Below are 22004 nucleotides of genomic sequence, written 5' to 3' on the forward strand. Positions count from 1 at the left end.
ACTCTACTCTCTTGGTCTGGTTGGAGTCTCTGACAGCTGGGTACTGGAGACTCTACTCTCTGAGTCTGGTTGGAGTCTCTGACAGCTGGGTACTGGAGACTCTACTCTCTGGGTCTGGTTGGAGTCTCTGACAGCTGGGTAATGGAGACTCTACTCTCTGGGTCTGGTTGGAGTCTCTGACAGCTGGGTACTGGAGACTCTACTCTCTGGGTCTGGTTGGAGTCTCTGACAGCTGGGTACTGGAGACTCTACTCTCTGGGTCTGGTTGAGTCTCTGACAGCTGGGTACTGGAGACTCTACTCTCTGGGTCTGGTTGGAGTCTCTGACAGCTGGGTACTGGAGACTCTACTCTCTGGGTCTGGTTGGAGTCTCTGACAGCTGGGTACTGGAGACTCTACTCTCTGGGTCTGGTTGGAGTCTCTGACAGCTGGGTACTGTCTCTGACAGACAAACCCCAATATAATTTCAAATTAAATCAAATTGTATTTGCCACATGTGCCGAATACAACAGGTGTAGACATTACAGTGAAATGCTTACTTACAAGCCCTTAACCAACAATGCAGTTTTTTAAAGAAAAAAATAATATTTCATACAGTAATGATGATCAGTAGTATCAGAAATCACCCTGGATCATTAATAAACCCCATAGTATTTCATACAGTAATGATGATCAGTAGTATCAGAAATCACCCTGGATCATTAATAAACCCCATAGTATTTCATACAGTAATGTTGATCAGTAGTATGAGAAATACCCTGGATCATTATTAAAACCCATAGTATTTCATACAGTAATGATGATCAGTAGTATCAGAAATCACCCTGGATCATTATTAAACCCCATAGTATTTCATACAGTAATGATGATCAGTAGTATCAGAAATCACCCTGGATCATTATTCAACCCCATAGTATTTCATACAGTAATGATGATCAGTAGTATCAGAAATCACCCTGGATCATTATTAAACCCCATAGTATTTCATACAGTAATGATGATCAGTAGTATCAGAAATCACCCTGGATCATTATTAAACCCCATAGTATTTCATACAGTAATGATGATCAGTAGTATCAGAAATCACCCTGGATCATTATTAAACCCCATAGTATTTCATACAGTAATGATGATCAGAGTATCAGAAATCACCCTGCATCATTCATCATGTCAGACATTTCCCTCTATTTCTCCCCACATGGAACTGCTGATGTAAAAGGGCTTTATAAATAAATGATTGATATAACGTTGAACTCCCAACCTCCCAACCAGACTACAGTCTGTTACATTCTCACATTATCCACAGATCTGGGAGGAATTCCCCTTTATGATCTATAATGTATGGCAGTAATCTTACTTTGGGTCAAGGGCATTGGTCCACTGATAACATTGAGAGGATTGTACATGGACCAGTCATAGACAGACAGCTGGGTACTGGAGACTGCTCTCTGGGTCTGGGGGGTTGGCAGTGCCCCCTCCTCTCTCTCTTCAGAGACACTCATCTTAGGAGTGTGTTCCATCTTCCAGAATTACAGTGTGATAAAAAGACTCACACACCATTTAGAGACACACACTTCCTTGATTAAACTTTTTTTTTCATATACATATACTTACTAGAGTTTACAGGATATCCTGCTCTGTCCTCTCTCCAGTTTAGAGTTTATAGGATATCCTGCTCTGTCCTCTCTCCAGTTTAGAGTTTATAGGATATCCTGCTCTGTCCTCTCTCCAGTTTAGAGTTTATAGGATATCCTGCTCTGTCCTCTCTCCAGTTTAGAGTTGATAGGATATCCTGCTGTCCTCTCTCCAGTTTAGAGTTTATAGGATATCCTGCTCTGTCCTCTCTCCAGTTTAGAGTTTATACAATATCCTGCTCTGTCCTCTCTCCAGTTTAGAGTTTATAGGATATCCTGCTCTGTCCTCTCTCCAGTTTAGAGTTTATAGGATATCCTGCTCTGTCCTCTCTCCAGTTTAGAGTTTATAGGATATCCTGCTCTTTCATCTAAAAATATGTAATGGCTGGACAAGAACAAATATACTTTTATATAGGTATGCTTTCTACACACCATGAGGATAAACCATTAACCATGAGGTGTAGCTAACTGTTTTCTTTACTGACAACTGGGGATAGAGACAGACAGAGACAGAGAGAAACAGACCTCAGCTAACAGTTTTCTTTACTGACAACTGGGGTTAGAGACAGATGGAGACCGAGAGAGACACACACATCAGATAACAGTTTTCTTTACTGACAACTGGGGTTAGAGACAGACAGAGACTGAGAGAGACACAGACATCAAATACTCATGATCTTTGACCTTCCACCATTTCAGGCTTTTTTCACAGAAATTGCATGGTAACACTTTACATGGCAGATGATAGGCATTAAAATACATTCATAAAGCCCTTGACCATTTTAAATAATAGTATTTACATTTTAGTCATTTAACATACACTCTTATCCAAAGATAAGCAAGGGCACATCTACAGTTTTTTTACCTAGTCAGCTCAGGGTTTCGAACCAGCAACCTTTCGGTTACTGGTCCAACACCTTATCCGCTGGGCTACCTGCCACCAGTGTATGATGGGCATCTTACAACAACTACAGCTGACATTATTGTGGTCATGTTAAGTATTTCGTTTTTTATTGGGATCCCCAAATAGACGTTGCCAAGGCAATCATTTTTATTTGTATTTTTATTCAGGCTGCAAAGTAAGGATCCTACCAGGGATTATTGATGTATGATGTTGGTAGAATGTATACATTGGGATAGTAGTAAGGATCCTACCAGGGATTATTTATGTATGATGTTGGTAGAATGTATACATTGGGATAGTAGTAAGGATCCTACCAGGGATTATTGATGTATGATGTTGGTAGAATGTATACATTGGGATAGTAGTAAGGATCCTACCAGGGATTATTTATGTATGATGTTGGTAGAATGTATACATTGGGATGGTAGTAAGGATCCTACCAGGGATTATTGATGTATGATGTTGGTAGAATGTATACATTGGGATAGTAGTAAGGATCCTACCAGGGATTATTGATGTATGATGTTGGTAGAATGTATACATTGGGATAGTAGTAAGGATCCTACCAGGGATTATTGATGTATGATGTTGGTAGAATGTATACATTGGGATAGTAGTAAGGATCCTACCAGGGATTATTTATGTATGATGTTGGTAGAATGTATACATTGGGATAGTAGTAAGGATCCTACCAGGGATTATTTATGTATGATGTTGGTAGAATGTATACATTGGGATAGTTAGTAGTAAGAGGCCGGTGGGTAAATGACTAAGATTCAAGCCTCCCGTCAGTTAGGGAGATTTGTTTCTTTATTGTGTGTTTAGTTGTACCTTTACCTTCCTGTAGTTGGCCATTTGGAAGGATTCTGTATGGAGGAATGGTCTAAGATCACTCCAACTCAAAACATTTGAGAAAAAGGCTCAGTGCCGTTATCCTCGCAAGGGAGGTATTGAAAGGGAGAGCCAATTTTGACCCCTACCTTTTTGAGAAAAAAAGTATTACTTGTTAAACAAAATCTATTTCTCTGAGCAATTGTATTAGTATAAAATCATTTAATTTAATAATTTGGGACCCCACTGTATACTTCAAAGTTAGAGATATGTTGAAACTGGATCCCTCATAATGGTTCTACATTTTATAGTATGCCATGGCCTTTACTGGCCAAAGGTTAAACTACTGTTCTGTAAATGCTATACTATGGTGTTGTGCCACTAGACTTTGACCAGATATTATTGCATCCTAAGATCAACTGTACCTAGAACATAGATACAGAGCCACTTGTCATCAGGAAGGTGCTCTCTCAGCACAACGGAAAATATCTCAATGACTTGACATGTTCTGGTTGTGAATACAGGCTACAAGGTAAGAATCTTCCAAGGGATTATTGTAAAGTGTGTAGGGAAATTAAATATATGGTGTTATTATAGTATAGAGAATGACAGTAAAACACTCAGATCTAACATTCCATTTCACCTGGGACAGGTACGTGACAGTTCAATCATACAAAATGGCGCTAACTGGGCGTAGGCAAGTCAAATTCAAAAACATATTGTTCATATCTCGTATTATAGGATTCGTATATCGTGGTTATTTTACAATTTGTAAAAATGTTAATGTATCATAGTTCCTAAATCATCTTTCAGAATATCAGAACATTTGTTGTTTTCAAAATTACAATGAGCTCCTGCTTCCTGTGTAATTTGGTATGAAACCTGAAACGTACTTTTCTTAACATTGATATTATGAATTAAATTCAATAATATCATAATAATAGCAGACCTGTTGAACAAAGCAACACACTAGAATGTGTGGAATTATTACAAGAGAAAGTGAGACATTATTATTAATATTATATTATTATATTATTATTATTATTATTATTATTATTATAATTATATTATTATTATTATTAGTTCCACTACATGGAGAAAAGGTTAAAAATATCAGTCATGACTACGTGTTGATGTGATTGCAATAAATCACCTGACTGTTTGGACGTGTCAGTAAATGTTTTATTTCTAAGAGATAATGAATAAAATAGAAGAATTGACCTTCAATAATTAGTTGTCACTGTGTTCACCACAACCAACATGTTGGATCTCTGTTTAGGGGTCAGTGAACAAAAATGAGTCTCTCTGGGGAGAGAGAGGAGGGGGGCTCTGCCTCTAAAATGAGTCTCTGGGGAGAGAGAGGAGGGGGTCCCTGCCTCTAAAATGAATCTCTCTGGGGAGAGAGAGGAGGGGGTCCCTCGCTCTAAAACAAGTCTCTCTGGGGGACATGACACCAAAGCTAAGAGGTGAGATGACAATGTTGTTTAAGAATGTATAAGGAGTTTATTTCTAAAACGTTATATCTATATTTTCATGTTTGTTATTTTCCATCAGAAATGATTGCTTATGGGTACCTTCATGTGTCTGTCAGATATTGTTGTTCTGAGATTTTAATTAATAGATTTTTGTGTATGAATTTTTGTTTTGCAAAACGCTATATAGCTGGAATGAAATGTTTGTATCCTGTATATTTGACTGTGATATGTGGTTGTCTCACCAGCACACACACACACACACACACACACACACACACACACACCTTTACCAGCATACACACACACATCTATAGAAGTTTTGCATGACACAATCATTTATCCTACTCTTAGTTATTGTCTAATATGTTGTCATGCAGAACCTTATTGTTTTTACTAGTTCTGATCGTTGTTACAAGCGGAATTTTGACAATACTACCGTCAAATCAATACACTCTTCACTCCTGTTTAAACCAAAAAAGGGTTCTATCACCTGCTTAATATATGGAACCACTAAAAGTTCTATATAGAGTCCCTTTTATAGGGTTCTTTAATCAGAACTCTAGAGGTTCTTCTTCCCTGAACCAAAATGGCTCCATATAGAACCCTGCATGGTGCCATTTATGAATTATGGCTACTACTATTAAATAGGAATATTTTTAGCTAAGAATATAATTTATAGGACAATTGGAATGGTTGAAAAATCCCAATATTCATTTAAAATTATCCTTAGAAATAGCAGTGCTGGGGATTTGGAAAGCCATAGTCAGTCAATCAAAAATAGAATAATACTCTTATGAAAAATATTGATCTTTAATTTAGTCTGTGGATACTATGCGACTAGAAAGGTTAAACATGCATGTATGACATCACAGCACAGTTGAAAAAAATATGGCAGGTGGAAATCAAAAGAGGATGTTCTACGGAGATAGGTGGGTGGGACTGAGAGTAGCAGAGGGGGTGGGATTAAAAAAGATCATGATCGGTAATAGTCATTACTGTAAACACTATAGATGTCTGAGTATTATCTATTAAAAATGTATTGTGTATAATTAATTATTATTATTATTATTATTATTATTATATATATATAAAAGTAAGTACTGTGTATAAAAGTATTGTATGGGGGGTAGAATTGATCTTGGTTATATGCAAACACACTGTTGGCCAGGGAGGCATCTCTTTGTTTGAACGATGTCCCACGTCAACTCTGGCTGACTTCTTTACAATACAATACATTACAATACAGTACAACTTTGTCCATTAGTTACAGCAAACAACAAAATGTGTCGTCTGCTCCGTTCTTAACCCCCCCAAACAGCAGACCTCACACATACAGTTGAGACCAGCACAGGTTCAAGCTGCAGTGCAGCGCCCCTGGATGGAGAGCGTGTTGTGGGGTTAAGGGCCTTGCTCAAGGGCCCAATGAAAGGTGAATGTTTTGAGGACGTGAACCCAGCAGCCCTCCAGGGGTCAGATCAATTCCGTCCGTTCTTTCCAGCGCCCGGCCCAGGATTCAAACTGGACACTTTTCGGCCACAGGTCCAACGCCTGCCACAGCTCCAACTCATTTGCCGCTGGGCGAAAACCTGAGTTAATATTCAGAAATAAGCATGAGTTAATCTGCCAAAATGAAGACAAAATGTTATGCAGACATCATTATTATGATAACTTACATGAAGTTGTCATCAGCCACAAGAGAGAGAGCCTCTGATAGTTCTGGGTAACTGCCAGACTGAGCAAAACATAGATAGTGTGTTAAAAGACATGTAATGATTAACTAGGCTATTGAATCACCAACACTTATTATACATAATTATTATACAGAAATCATTGTCAAAAGCTGAAGAGAAACTGTTGCATGTAGGTCTATATTATTTATGGATTGATCATCTAGAAATATAGAAACATTATTTTAACTACTCCAAAGCAAATTGCATGTGGCGCAGGAACCACTGACTCGCTGCATTTTCCTATTATCAAGACACCTTCTGTTAACCCAGATCTCAAAATATTGTTTTTAAAAACTAAGAATTTTGTTTTACGTAATAATAATGATAATGACCGTCCATGTACGGTTTGGTGCCAAGCATATTGTCTAGTTAGGAGCAGAGTGAGGTGATCTTGGGGAATAACGACGGAGTTCGTTACAGTGTTGAGACACCGAAGTTTATTGTTCAATTTGCTTTTTGCTTTATGGTCAGGAGACAGTGTGAGTGTAGCCAGATCCCTTTCACTCACTATCCTTGTTTCATTTTGTGGTTCACCGGATTCATCATAATCTTCGAGACGAGGGAAAGACGAACGACCTGCTAGCTAGCCAAGCTAGTCGGTACAGCTAGCTAAGCTAGCTACTCTACCAGCAGCATCCTAGTTACCCTAGCTACCACTACATCATCACCGGCTGCCTGCATTTCTTGTGGATCGATGGAGCTCCCGGGTTGTTTCTTCCACCTGTTTAATACCGTGGAGGGCTTCTCTCTCTCTCTCGTTGACGGATGCTGGCTTCCTATGCTCCCTCTGTCCGGTTCTCCTCTCTTCACTAGATGGGCGGTAACTTTAGTGTTTAATCCCTCTGTGTCCAAGGACCGAACTTTTGAATATTATTTTCGGGGCGCCTCACGTTTGTAACGCTTTTTTCTGATAAAAACTAGTTTCATAATATTACCTTCTGTCCCTCGTTATAAAGTAATCTCGAAACAACAGGCCTTATGTTTGGGCATTTTTCACCCTACCAGCTCCTATTAGTTCTGTTGAGCTCCGTGACACCGACTCGCCTTCAGAACGTTCTATTCCCAGCCCATTGTTCTGCGTCACAATGCCAGCTTCACTATTGTTATCAATGAGACCTGCCTGCGTTAACCCTGTAGGTTTACCTCAGGTAACTTATTATTAACAAGGTTACGGCTACTAGGTGAGCGTTAACCCTGTAGGTTTACCTCAGGTAACTTATTATTAACAAGGTTACGGCTACTTGGTGAGCGGTAACCCTGTAGGTTTACCTCAGGTAACTTATTATTAACAAGGTTACGGCTACTTGGTGAGCGTTAACCCTGTAGGTTTACCTCAGGTAACTTATTATTAACAAGGTTACGGCTACTTGGTGAGCGCGCACACTGTTCACCTGAGTACTGTTGTAGTCACCTATAGTGAGGTGAGACACAGTTTAAGAGGCGATGGCTGGCGGATAGCCATCAAACATTAAACATTTTCTGGTCAAGGTTAACCATATTTGTTTAAAAAAAAAAAGTGTACAATCTAAACAAAACGCATGTCCTGTCCTCTTTTTCAAGATGTGGCCGATTTAAACAGCCAGCCATTTTTTTGACGACTTGTTGTTTCTAAGTGGCTGCTGGGTAATTTGATATGCATCGAACTCTTCGTTCGTAGGCATCAAATTGAGCGAATGCTGCGCAGGTTCACTGAGTTGCAAACCAAATGGGTATAATGGTGTGATTGTTGTCTAATCGGGTGGTGTAGCCTCAGATTATGAGCCTAGCAGGTGTCGTGAATGAGTTATGTAGTACCCACAGACGGCCACAGGGAGGTGCAAAAGAGCTATAAACCATACTGTCTTTTGCCTTAAAAACCCTAAACCTAACAATCAATCAAATGTATTTATAAAGCCCTTTTTACATCAGCAGATGTCACAAAGTGCTATACAGAAACTCTAACCCTACGTATAACCTATTTTAGCATTAACCCTAACCCTAATTCTAGGGTAGGATAGCCTAGAACACTTTTAGAAACTATTTTAGTAATAATATTATCTTAGTAAATACAATTATAGTACTAAATAGCATTTTGATTATTGTGTTTCTCAAAACCTGCGTTTTGCTGTTTGTTTTTCTGTTATTAGTTATGATATTTATAGTTGCAAGGCAGAACATTTGATAAACAAGAAGCATTTATTTTATTTTTCAAATGTGGTTTGAATTGGAGGACCTAGTAACCTCTATGTGAAAGTCCAGCTATTGGCGTGGGATAGGTGGGGCAGGTTTGAGACTGATCTAAGGAATTAACAAGAAAAATACACTTTATTTCTCAGCTGCCTCACCAGTGTCTGTACGTGAATTAACAACTTTTAATTGTTACATTTTTCCAATAGATGGCAGCATAAGAACACAAAGCAGCAGTTATAGGCTACAAGTAGCATTATGATTGACATAAAATAGCATGCAACCAAAGACTATATGTCCCAATATATCTCGTATTAGGCCTGTGTTGCTTTTGGAAGAGCAATTAAATAGTGACTATAGCAGGTGTTGAACCCCAGGTAAATAATCACTAGTCAATGCGCTAACCTCAACCCTAGTATACATGTATTATAAAAAATGATCTTAATATCTGATTTTGGGAGTAAACAACCTCGGAATAGAAAAGACAAGAGTGCGTCTTCCAGCCCACCAATAAATTACATCATGCTACCCTCCCGGTTAGCAAATGTACCTCAACATGCCCCTCGCTTGTGCTAGAAGGCAGAGTGCTCACTGCTGGTTGATGAATCTGACAATGAATGTACTAGGATAATACGTTTTTCTCGACCAGAGGTGACTAAATTAATATTCAGGCTTATTGATAATCGTTATAGTAATGAAGTATAATTTCAAAACATGAGCATAAAACAGGTAATAATAAACATGAATCATCATTATTTTATTTCACAGTAATCTGTTACATGCTTTTTCAGTCGTTCCTCTTGCATTAGCAGTGCTTCATATGTGTTCCCAGAAGATGTTTTTTACATCAGCAGTTGTCACAAAGTGCTTATATAGAAAACCAGTCTAAAACCCCAAAGAGCAAGCAATGCAGATGTTGAAGCAAGGTGGCTAGGAAAAACTCCCTAGAAAGGCAGAAACCTAGGAAGAAACCTAGAGAGGAACCAGGCTCTGAGGGGTGGCCAGTCCTCTTCTGGCTGTGCTGGGAGGAGATTATAACAGTACATGGCCATTAAGGCCAGATCGTTCTTCAAGATTTTAAAATGTTCATAGATGACTAGCAGGGTTAAATAATAATCATAGTCGTTATAGAGGGTGCAACACGTCAGCACCTCAGGAGTAAATGTCAGTTGGCTCTTCATAGCCGAGCATTCAGAGGTCGAGACAGCAGGTGTGGTAGCCTTAAGATGCTTTTGTCAGACTGGGCCCTGTATAAGAACTAAAATGTAATGTAATGTTTTACGTACAGATCTCATATTACTGTATTGCATTTTGTATATTTGTACAGATTTTTATTTAAAATGTAGTTATTTGTTACATTTGACTGTGTAAAACCTAGCAGTACTACGTATTTCTCTGAGAGTGAGGCAGATATATATTATTACTGTGTAAAACCTAGGAGTACTACTTATTTCTCTGAGAGTGAGACAGATATATATTATTACTGTGTTAAACCTAGCAGTACTACTTATTTCTCTGAGAGTGAGACAGATATATATATATATATATTATTACTGTGTATAACCCAGCAGTACTACTTTTTTCTCTGACAGTGAGGCAGATATATATTATTACTGTGTAATAACTAGCAGTACTACTTATTTCTCTGAGAGTGAGGCATATATATTATTACTGTGTAAAACCTAGCAGTACTACTTAATTCTCTGAGAGTGAGGCAGATATATATATTATTACTGTGTAAAACCTAGCAGTACTACTTATTTCTCTGAGAGTGAGACAGATATATATTATTACTGTGTAAAACCTAGCAGTACTACTTATTTCTCTGAGAGTGAGGCAGATATGTAGCATTTTGCAAAAAAACATGATTATTTGTCTCTCTGAAATGAAACCATCAAGTGATAGATTTTAAACAAATATATGTCTGTAATTGAACAACCCCATACCATGATTAGATAGTGAAAAAAATACACCAATCTCTTTCATAATTTCTTTAAACTATAAAAGCTAATTTACAAACATTTCTGAAAATGGATTTATAGGGTTTTGAAAAGAAACTCTTCTTATGTTTCCCCATCTGAGCTCAAGGTAGATGAGATACATAATGTTTGTCTCTGTTGTGTTGAAGCCCAATCAAGCAGGAGAGACCAGCCTCCCCTGTACCCAGCTGTGTGTCCATGAAGAGTGACCAGTCTATGGGTCATCCTATACTGTTTAGAGAGGGAGCCTTTTCTACTGAACAAAGGTAAGAAGAACTCATGGTTCATGGTCAGTGAGTTAAACAACACTGTCTCTAGTCATTTCTCCTCTCCCATTTTACCATTTATTTTCGTTGTTTTCACAATCCATAGGCCAATCCTTTTTCCATTTTTCATAGTCCTAAAACAATATTAAATAAACACAACACTCCCCTGTGTGTGTGTGTGTGTGTGTGTGTGTCTGTCAGTGTGTGTGTGTGCACTCCCTGGATGAGGAGATGTAATCTCTGTCCTGATTGCCTAGTCACTTTTACCCCTACCTACATGTAAAATATTACCTTAACTTCCTGGTACCCCTGCACATTGACTCGGTACCCCTTATAGCCTCATTACTACCTCAACTACCTGGTACCCCTGGACATTGACTCAGTACTGGTACTCCTTGTATATAGTCTAGTTATTACCTCAACTACCTGGTACCCCTGCACATTGACTCAGTACTGGTACTCCTTGTATATAGTCTAGTTACTACCTCAACTTCCTGGTACCCCTGCACGTTGACTCAGTACTCCTTATAGCCTCATTATTGTTATTTTATTATGTTACTATTTCCTTTTTTTATTTAGCTAATTTTTGTGACTTTTTAACTGCATTGTTGGGGAAGGGCTCATAAGTAAGCATTTCACGGTAAAGTGTACCACTGTTGTATTCGGCGCATGTTAGAAATACAATCTGATTTGATTTTAAGCTCATGCACAGAAATACGTCATTGGGTCTAAGGGTCGTCTTGTGCCGAACTGCACAGGTGCAGGCCGTCAAATCAAAGGCACTCCTTCGATATAAAGTTGTTTTTGACTAACATGTGTCAGTTTGTTGAACTACTTAAGACAGAACATTTTCCAAATGTAAAACTAAGGAAGTCATTTTTACCTCTCATTGACTTCCAAACCCCAAACCCTGGCCTGGTCTGCTTCATATGTGTTCCCAGAATACATTTTTTACATCAGCAGTTGTCACCAAGTGCTTATATAGAAACCCAGTCTAAAACCCCAAAGAGCAAGCAATGCAGATGTAGAAGCACGGTGGCTAGGAAAAACTCCCTAGAAAGGCAGGAACCTAGGAAGAAACCTAGAGAGGATGCTAGGGGGAGATTATAAGAGGATATGGCCATTAAGTTCAGATTGTTTTTCAAGATTTTAAAATTTTCATAGACGACTAGCAGGGTCAAATAATAATCACTGTGGTTATAGAGGTTGCAACAGGTCAGCACCTCAGGAGTAAATGTCGTTTGGCTTTTCATAGCCGAGCATTCAGAGGTCGAGACAGCAGGAGTGGTAGAGAGAGAGGGAGAGAGAGAGAGAGAGATGGTCGAAACAGCAGGTTCGGGACAAGGTCGCACGTATGTTGAACAGGTCAGAGTTCCAGATCCGCAGGCAGACCAGTAGAAACTGCATCAGCAGCATGACAAGGTATCACATCCGGTGGAGCATGTTTCAATACTGATAGGATCAAAAGAAGGGGAGCGCTGCTCTTGGATCAGCTTTCTCCATTCAAATCTTTCCTTAATATTATAATTATTTCACAATACTGACCACGGATCAGCTTCTAGAATAATATTACTACCTACGGCTGCAAATATTGAGGTAGTTTATTCTAATGCTTACCCAATAAAAATGCACTAAATCACAGATTCGGCACATCATTGGGCACATGTTAGGCTACACATCATGAAATATATTGAGACAAATTACAGACAGTAGCCTACAAGTAGCAACATAGAACTCAATTAATTAAACATGAAATGTATTTCAATATGATTTAAATAGGCCTATAGCCTGCTGTTTATATTTTAATGCAATTATCTCGGTTTTCATTTGAAGCATAATTTTATACATCACTTGTTTGTATCAATTGCAAAGATATTTGCAACTTTTGTATTTGTAGTCAACTTTGTTCTGAATTGATCAGCAACACAGAGAGACAGATAAACTATGTGATTCTATGTTTAGGGGAGATCTTCTGTGTTTAAAGTGACGCGGGAGGGCAAAAAAGCATCTAACGACGCACTTGGCTGTTCTACAAGTGGTCTGAGGCAGGTGTTAGATTATGAGCGTTTTCAAGTGCAACGTTAATAACAATGGTTTTTTGAACCAGCTCAGAGATTTTACAATGCTCCTACGAATGTTCTAACAATACACTATGATGCTCCTATGAATGTTCTAACAATACACTATGATGCTCCTATGAATGTTCTAACAATACACTATGATGCTCCTATGAATGTTCTAACAATACACTATGATGCTCCTATGAATGTTCTAACAATACACTATGATGCTCCTACGAATGCTCTAACAATACACTATGATGATCCTATGAATGTTCTAACAATACACTATGATGCTCCTATGAATGTTCTATCAATACACTATGATGCTCCTATGAATGTTCTAACAATACACTATGATGCTCCTATGAATGTTCTAACAATACACTATGATGCTCCTATGAATGTTCTAACAATACACTTGGCCTTAAGATGCTTTTGTGAGACTGGGCCCTGTATAAGAACATCTGCTAAATGACTAAAATGTAATGTTTTACGTACAGATCTCATATTACTGGATTAAATTTTTTATTTAAAATGTAGTTATTTGTTACATTTGACTGTGTAAAACCTAGATGTACTATTTATCTGAGAGTGAGGTAGATACATATATTATTACCGTGTAAAACCTAGCAGTACTACTTATTTCTCTGAGAGTGAGGCAGATATATATATATTATTACTGTATAAAACCTAGCAGTACTACTTATTTCTCTGAGAGTGAGGCAGTTATATATTATTACTGCGTAAAACCTAGCAGTACTACTTATTTCTCTGAGAGTGAGACAGATATATAGCATTTGGCAAAAAAAACTGCATTATCTGAAATAAACCATCAAGTGATTTTAAACAAAAAAACACACCCATTTCTTTTATAATTTCTTTCAACAATAAAAGCTAATTTACGAACTTTCTGAAAATGGAAATATAGCGATTTGTAAAGAAACTCTTCTTATGTTTCCCCATCTGAGCTCAGAGTAGATGAGAGACGTAATGTTTGTCTCTGTTGTGTTGAAGCCCAATCAAGCAGGAGAGACCAGCCTCCCCTGTACCCAGCTGTGTGTCCATGAAGAGTGACCAGTCTATGGATCAACCTTCAGGGTTTAGAGAGGGAGACTTTTCTAGTGAACAAAGGTAAGAAGAACTCATGGGTCATGGTCAGTGAGTTACACAACACTGTCTCTAGTCATTTCTCCTCTCCCATTTTACCATTTATTTTTGTTATTTTCATAATCCATAGGCTAATCCTTTTTTCCATTTTCATAGTCCTGAAACAATATTAAAGTAACACAACATTTCCCTCCCTGTGTGTGTGTGTGTGTGTGTGTGTGTGTGTGTGTGTGTGTGTGTGTGTGTGTGTGTGTGTGTGTGTGTGTGTGTGTGTGTGTGTGTGTGTTGTGTGTGTACTCCTGGATGGGGAAATGTAATCTCATGTTTTGTCCACAGAAACCAACAGGAGAGATCAGAGTCAAGAGATTCTCAGTGGTCAGTCTTCCCAGAGTCATCAAACAGACCTGGCCTCCATATTCAGTGTATGTGGTCCTGTTATGTACATTTGTTTTGTTTACCTCAAGTAAAGTTGATCTGTCAATCATTCATTAATGTGTTAATGAGAAAGCATTTATTCTCTTGCTTAACTTATTGACTTGATTTATTTCAGTTGCTTGAAGAGAATATTATGACATTTGTGAAGAAACGAGCTGAAGATGTTCAAGAGGATTCTTAGTCCAGAACTCCCAGAAGGCTTTGAGAGTCAGAAGCAGGATAAGGAAGTGGTGGATGCTGAAGATGAGAAGCAGGAGAGCAGTGCCAGAGAGGGGGCTCTGAAGATCACACTGCACGTCCTGAGGAAAATGAACCAGAAGGAGCTTGCTGACACACTGGAGAAAAGTAAGAGCTGTCTGCCTCATGTTGAATGCTGTTTTAGAACATTTAAAAGCTGTAGCTAAAGTACAGCTAAAGTAGCTGTGTAACTCAATGATATTGTAGCAGCCTTAACACAACACCTAGTGACCTCATCAAGTAGCAGCAGGGATGTGTTGTGGTGATTAAATTAGAGAGAGAGACAGAGAGAGAGAGAGAGAGAGAGAGACAGAAAGAGAGAGAGAGAGAGAGAGAGAGAGAGAGAGAGAGAGAGAGAGAGAGAGAGCATTAATGATACCATCATTAATACGAATAATAATATAATCAGTCACTCCAGTCTGTAATGCATTATGAAAACATTTACAGATTTATACAGACAGTTAAGAGAATAAATTGTTATAATTTAAACTTTATGACACAGTCTTACAATACTGTAGGCATTAAAACAGATGTAATATTAATATCCTCTGTGTTATTTCTTCATTCAGATGAGCTTGCTGTGATTTGCCAACGTGAACTCAAATCTAATCTAAAGAAGAAGTTTCAATGTGTATTTGAGGGGATCGCTAAACAAGGAAACCCAACACTTCTCAATAAGATCTACACAGAGCTCTACATCACAGAGGGTGGAACAGGAGAGGTCAATAATGAACATGAGCTGAGACAGATTGAGACAACAACCAGGAAACAAGCAAGACCAGAGACTGCAATCAAATGTAACGACATCTTCAAACCCTTAACTGGACAAGACAAACTTATCAGAACTGTGCTGACAAATGGAGTCGCTGGCATTGGAAAAACAGTCTCTGTGCAGAAGTTCATTCTGGACTGGGCTGAAGGAAAAGCAAATCAGGATGTCCAATTTGTATTTTCCTTCCCTTTTCGGGAGCTGAATTTGATGAACGGGGATAAACACACTTTGATTAAACTTCTCAATCACTTCTCAATGGAAACCAAAGAATCAAGAATCTCCAACTACGACAAGTACAAAGTTCTGTTCATCTTTGATGGTCTGGATGAGTGCCGACTGCCCCTAGACTTCCAGAAGAACAAGATCTGTTGTGACATCACAGAGTCAACGTCGGTGGATGTTCTGCTGACAAATCTCATCAAGGGAAATCTGCTTCCCTCTGCTCTCCTCTGGATAACTACCCGACCTGCAGCAGCCAATCAGATCCCTTCAGTGTGTGTTGACCAGGTGACAGAGGTACGAGGGTTCAATGACCCACAGAAGGAGGAGTACTTCAGGAAGAGATTCAGTGATGAGGACCTGGCCAGCAGAATCATCTCACACATAAAGACATCAAGGAGCCTCCACATCATGTGCCACATTCCAGTCTTCTGTTGGATTTCTGCAACAGTCCTTGAACACATGTTGAGTACAGACAAGACAGAAGAGATGCCCAAGACTCTGACTGAGATGTTCATACACCTTGTGGTGTTTCATACCAAACAGAAGAATGAAAAGTATCTTGGGAAAGAAGAGACAGGTCCACACTGGAATAAAGAGAGCATTCTGTCACTGGGAAAACTGGCTTTTCAACAGCTCGTGAAGGGCAATCTGATTTTCTATGAAGAAGATCTGAAAGAGGCTGGCATTGATGTCAATGAAGCCTCAGTGTACTCAGGATTGTGCACACAGCTCTTTAAAGAGGAATGTGGGCTGTACCAGGAGAAGGTGTACTGCTTCGTGCATCTGAGCATTCAGGAGTTTCTGGCTGCTGTATATGTGTTCCTCTCATTCATCAACAACAATGAGAATCTAATGGCAAAACCTCAATCAACGTCCAATAACTTTTCTGTGAGGATCAGACACAAGCGTAAAGTTAATGTCTACAAGAGTGCTGTGGATAAAGCCTTACAAAGTGAGACAGGAAACCTGGACCTGTTCCTCCGCTTCCTTCTGGGCCTCTCACTGGAGTCCAATCAGAAGCACTTACGAGGTCTACTGACAAAGACAAGAAGCAGCTTACAGAGCCATGAAGAAACAGTCAAGTACATCAAGGAGAAGATCAGAAAGAATCCCTCTCCAGAGAGGTGCATCAATCTGTTCCACTGTCTGAATGAACTGAATGACCATTCTCTAGTGGAGGGAGATCCAGAGATACCTGAGATCAGGAAGTCTGTCAAAAGCCAAACTGTCACCTGCACAGTGGTCAGCTCTGGTCTTTGTGTTGCTGACTTCAGAAAAGGAGCTGGATGTGTTTGACCTGAAGAAATACTCCAGATCAGAGGAAGGTCTTCTGAGGCTGCTGCCAGTGGTCAAAGCCTCCAGATCTGCTCTGTGAGTACATAGAATTACATTTAAGTACTAATCATCAGGAAGAAATATTCAGTTTGAGAGATATACAGTGGGGAGAACAAGTATTTGATACACTGCCGATTTTGCAGGTTTTCCTACTTACAAAGCATGTAGAGGTCTGTAATTTGTATCATAGGTACACTTCAACTGTGAGAGACGGAATCTAAAACAAAAATCTAGAAAATCACATTGTATGATTTTAAGTAATTAATTTGCATTTTATTGCATGACATAAGTATTTGATCACCTACCAACCAGTAAGAATTCGGCTCTCACAGACCTATTAGTTTTTCTTTAAGAAGCCCTCCTGTTCTCCACTCATTACCTGTATTAACTGCACCTGTTTGAACTCGTTACCTGTATAAAAGACACCTGTCCACACACTCAATCAAACAGACTCCAACCTCTCCACAATGACCAAGACCAGAGAGCTGTGTAAGGACATCAGGGATAAAATTGTAGACCTGCACAAGGCTGGGATGGGATACAGGACAATAGGCAAGTAGCTTGGTGAGAAGGCAACAACTGTTGGCGCAATTATTAGAAAATGGAAGAAGTTCAAGATGACGGTCAATCACCCTCGGTCTGGGGCTCCAGGCAAGATCTCACTTCGTGGGGCATCAATGATCATAAGGAAGGTGAGGGATCAGCCCAGAACTACACGGCAGGACCTGGTCAATGACCTGAAGAGAGCTGGGACCACAGTCTCAAAGAAAACCATTAGTAACACACTACGCCGTCATGGATTAAAATCCTGCAGCGCACGCAAGGTCCCCTTGCTCAAGCCAGCGCATGTCCAGGCCCGTCTGAAGTTTGCCAATGACCATTTGGATGATCCAGATGAGGAATGGGAGAAGGTCATGTGGTCTGATGAGACAAAAATAGAGCTTTTTGGTCTAAACTCCACTCGCCGTGTTTGGAGGAAGAAGAAGAATGAGTACAACCCCAAGAACACCATCCCAACCGTGAAGCATGGAGGTGGAAACATCATTCTTTGGGGATGCTTTTCTGCAAAGAGGACAGGACGACTGCACCGTATTGAGGGGAGGATGGATGGGGCCATGTATCGCGAGATCTTGGCCAACAACCTCCTTCCCTCAGTAAGAGCATTGAAGATGGGTCGTGGCTGGGTCTTCCAGCATGACAACGACCTGAAACACACAGCCAGGGCAACTAAGGAGTGGCTCCGTAAGAAGCATCTCAAGGTCCTGGATTGGCCTAGCCAGTCTCCATACATGAACCCAATAGAAAATCTTTGGAGGGAGCTGATAGTCCGTATTGCCCAGCCACAGCCCCGAAACCTGAAGGATCTGGAGAAGGTCTGTATGGAGGAGTGGGCCAAAATCCCTGCTGCAGTGTGTGCAAACCTGGTCAAAACCTACAGGAAACGTATGATCTCTGTAATTGCAAACAAAGGTTTCTGTACCAAATATTAAGTTCTGCTTTTCTGATGTATCAAATACTTATGTCATGCAATAAAATGCAAATTAATTACTTAAAAATCATACAATGTGATTTTTTGGATTTTTGTTTTAGATTCCGTCTCTCACAGTTGAAGTGTACCTATGATAAAAATTACTTAATTGCATCCACCATGGAGCCCAGTTTCATAACAGCTTTACACACTCTTGGCATTTTCTCAACCAGCTTCACCTGGAATGCTTTTCCAACAGTCTTGAAGGAGTTCCCACATATGCTGAGCACTTGTTGGCTGCTTTTCCTTCACTCTGCGATCCAACTCATCCCAAACCATCTCAATTGGGTTGAGGTTGGGTGATTGTGGAGGCCAGGTCATCTGATGCAGCACTCAATCACTCTCCTTCTTGGTCAAATAGAGGTGTGTTGAGTCATTGTCCTGTTAAAAAACAAATGATAGTCCCACTAAGCTTAAACCAGATGGGATGGCGTGACGCTTCAGAATGCTGTGGTAGCCATGCTGGTTAAGTGTCGTTAAATTCTAAATAAATCACAGACAGTGTCACCAGCAAAGCACCCCCACACCATAACACCTCCTCCTCCATGCTTTACGGTGGAAACTACACATGCGGAGATCATCCGTTCACCCACACCGCTTCTCACAAAGACACGGCGGTTGGAACCAACAATCTCAAATTTGGACTCTAGACCAAAGGACAAATGTTCACCGGTGTAATGTCCATTGCTCATGTTTTTTGGCTCAAGCAGGTCTCTTCTTCTTATTGGTGTCCTTTAGTAGTGATTTCTTTACAGCAATTCGACCATGAAGGCCTGATTCACACAGTCCCCTCTGAAAAGTTAATGTAGAGATGTGTCTGTGACTTGAACTCTGTGAAGCATTTATTTGGGCTGCAATTTCTGAGGCTGGTAACTCTAATGAACGTATCCTCTGCAGCAGAATAAACTTTAAAAGTTCTTGAAATGTTCCGTATTGACTGACCTTCATGTCTTAAAGTAATGATGGACTGTCGTTTCTCTTTGCTTATTTGATGTAACGTGTCAGTGTGCAGGGGTAGGACGGAGTCAGGCGCAGGACACAGAACTGAGTAAATAACAAACTTTACTCGGAAAAACAACAAATCTAATTTCCACGCAGGGAAACATAACAGCTCACAGCAGTATACAACAACAAACAAATAACAAACACGCACAAAACCATGAGGGAAGCAGAGGGTTAAATAGGGAAATAATCATAACGTGATGGGAACCAGGAACAATCAAGACAAAACAAATAGAAAAATAAACGTAGATCGGTGGCAGCTAGAAAGCCGGTGACGACGACTGCGATTGCTTCCGCACAAGGCGGCAGGTAGCTTAGTGGTTAAGAGCGTTGCGCCAGTAACCGAAATGTAAGTCGCTCTGGATAAGAGCGTCTGCTAAATGACTAAAAAAAAAAATAACAAGGAGAGGCACCAACTTGGGCGGAGATCGTGACATTTGACCAGGCACACATAGTCCACACCATATGTGTTTGGACAGTGAAGCTTACAGTTTTACATTTGGTGCTATGCTCCAGCAATTTGGATTTGAGATAGAATGTTTCATATTAGGCGACAGAACAGAATGTGTTGGATCATTGTCCTGTTGAAAAACAAAAGATAGTCCCACTAAGGCCAAACCAGATGGGATGGCGTATCGCTGCAGAATGCTGTGGAAGCCATGCTAGTTAAGTGTGCCTTGAATTCTAAATAAATCACAGACAGTGTCACCAGCAAAGCACCCCCACACCATAACACCTCCTCCTCCATGCTTTACGGTGGGAACTACACATGCCGAGATCATCCGTTCACCCACACCACGTCTCACAAAGACACGGCGGTTGGAACCAAAAATGTCCAATTTGGACTCCAGACCAAAGAACAAATGTCCACCGGTGTAATGTCCACTGCTCGTGATTCTTGGCCCAAGCAGGTCTCTTCTTCTTATTGGGGTCCTTTAGTAGTGATTTCTTTGCAGCAATTCGACCATGAAGGCCTGATTCACACAGTCCCCTCTGAACAGTTGATGTAGAGATGTGTCTGTGACTTGAACTCTGTGAAGCATTTATTTGGGCTGTAATTTCTGAGGCTGGTAACTCTAATGAACTTATCCTCTGCAGCAGAGGTAACTCTGGGTCTTCCATTCCTGGGGTGGTCCTAATGAGAGCCAGTTTCATCATAGCGCTTGATGGTTTTTGTGACTGCACTTGTTCTTAAAGTTCTTAAAATTTTCCGTATTGACTGACCTTCATGTCTTAAAGTAATGATGGACTGTTGTTTCTCTTTGCTTATTTTAGCTGTTCTTGCCATAATATGGACTTGGTCTTTTACCAAATAGGGCTATCTTCTGTATACCCCCCTACCTTGTCACAGCACAACTGATTGGTTCAACCACATTGAGAAGGAAAGAGATTCCACAAATTAACTTTTAAGAAGGCACACCAGTTAATTGAAATGCATTCCAGGTGACTACCTCATGAAGCTGGTTGAGAGAATGCCAAGAGTGTGCAAAGCTGTCATCAAGGCAACGGGTGGCTATTTGAAGAATCTCAAATATAACACATATTTTAATTTGTTTAACACTTCTTTGGTTACTACATGATTCCATATGTGTTATTTCATAGTTTTAATGTCTTCACTATTATTCTTCAATGTAAAAATTAGTTGTTGTTTTTTTTACAAATTTGAATGAGTAGGTGTGTTCAAACTTTTGACTGATAGTGTATATATACATATATGAATAGATATGGCAGGTTTCAGGACTCTGATGTATCTGAAAATGTTTTAAAATATATTTTCACCACCAAAGAATAGCAGTGTGGTTTTAATATGATTTTACTCTTGCAGGCTGTCAGGCAGTCTAGTCACAGAGGAAGGCTGTGATTCTCTGGTCTCAGCTCTGAAGTCAAACCCCTCACACCTGAGAGAGCTGGATCTGAGTAACAATGACCTGAAGGATTCAGGAGTGAAGCTGCTCTCTGCTGGACTGGGAATCCCCACTGTAAACTGGAGACTCTGAGGTCAGTATTCCTGTAGTTGGTCAACAAGTGATAACTGTTCACCAGATCCACATGTGTTTACCAGGTACACATAGTCCACACCATATGTGTTTGGACAGTGAAGCTTACAGTTTTAAATTTGACGCTATGCTCCAGGGATTTGAGATAAAACGTTTCATATTAGGCAACAGTATGTAATGTCACCTTTTATTTGATGTTAATGGTGAGAGGTTAGCATGTTTTGTTGTATCCTCTGTAACTCTCTCACTCATTATTATTCATGATTCATTCATTATTTTTCTTAATCATGGCATCATTAGGATTAATTTAGTAGTGTTTAGA

General features: G+C 39.7%; 1 long non-coding RNA gene across 1 annotated transcript; it reads left to right on the top strand.

Moving 5' to 3' along the window:
- Window positions 1-4815: 4815 nt before the first annotated feature.
- LOC123483180 lies at window positions 4816-14094 on the top strand. Its single transcript, XR_006658104.1, has 3 exons — window positions 4816-4834; window positions 10868-10984; window positions 14062-14094. It is a non-coding gene; the product is annotated as an uncharacterized LOC123483180 (long non-coding RNA).
- The last annotated feature ends 7910 nt before the right edge of the window (window positions 14095-22004 follow it).

The sequence above is a fragment of the Coregonus clupeaformis genome, unplaced genomic scaffold, assembly GCF_020615455.1.
Source record: "Coregonus clupeaformis isolate EN_2021a unplaced genomic scaffold, ASM2061545v1 scaf0040, whole genome shotgun sequence".
NCBI classification, from domain to species: Eukaryota; Metazoa; Chordata; class Actinopteri; order Salmoniformes; family Salmonidae; genus Coregonus; species Coregonus clupeaformis.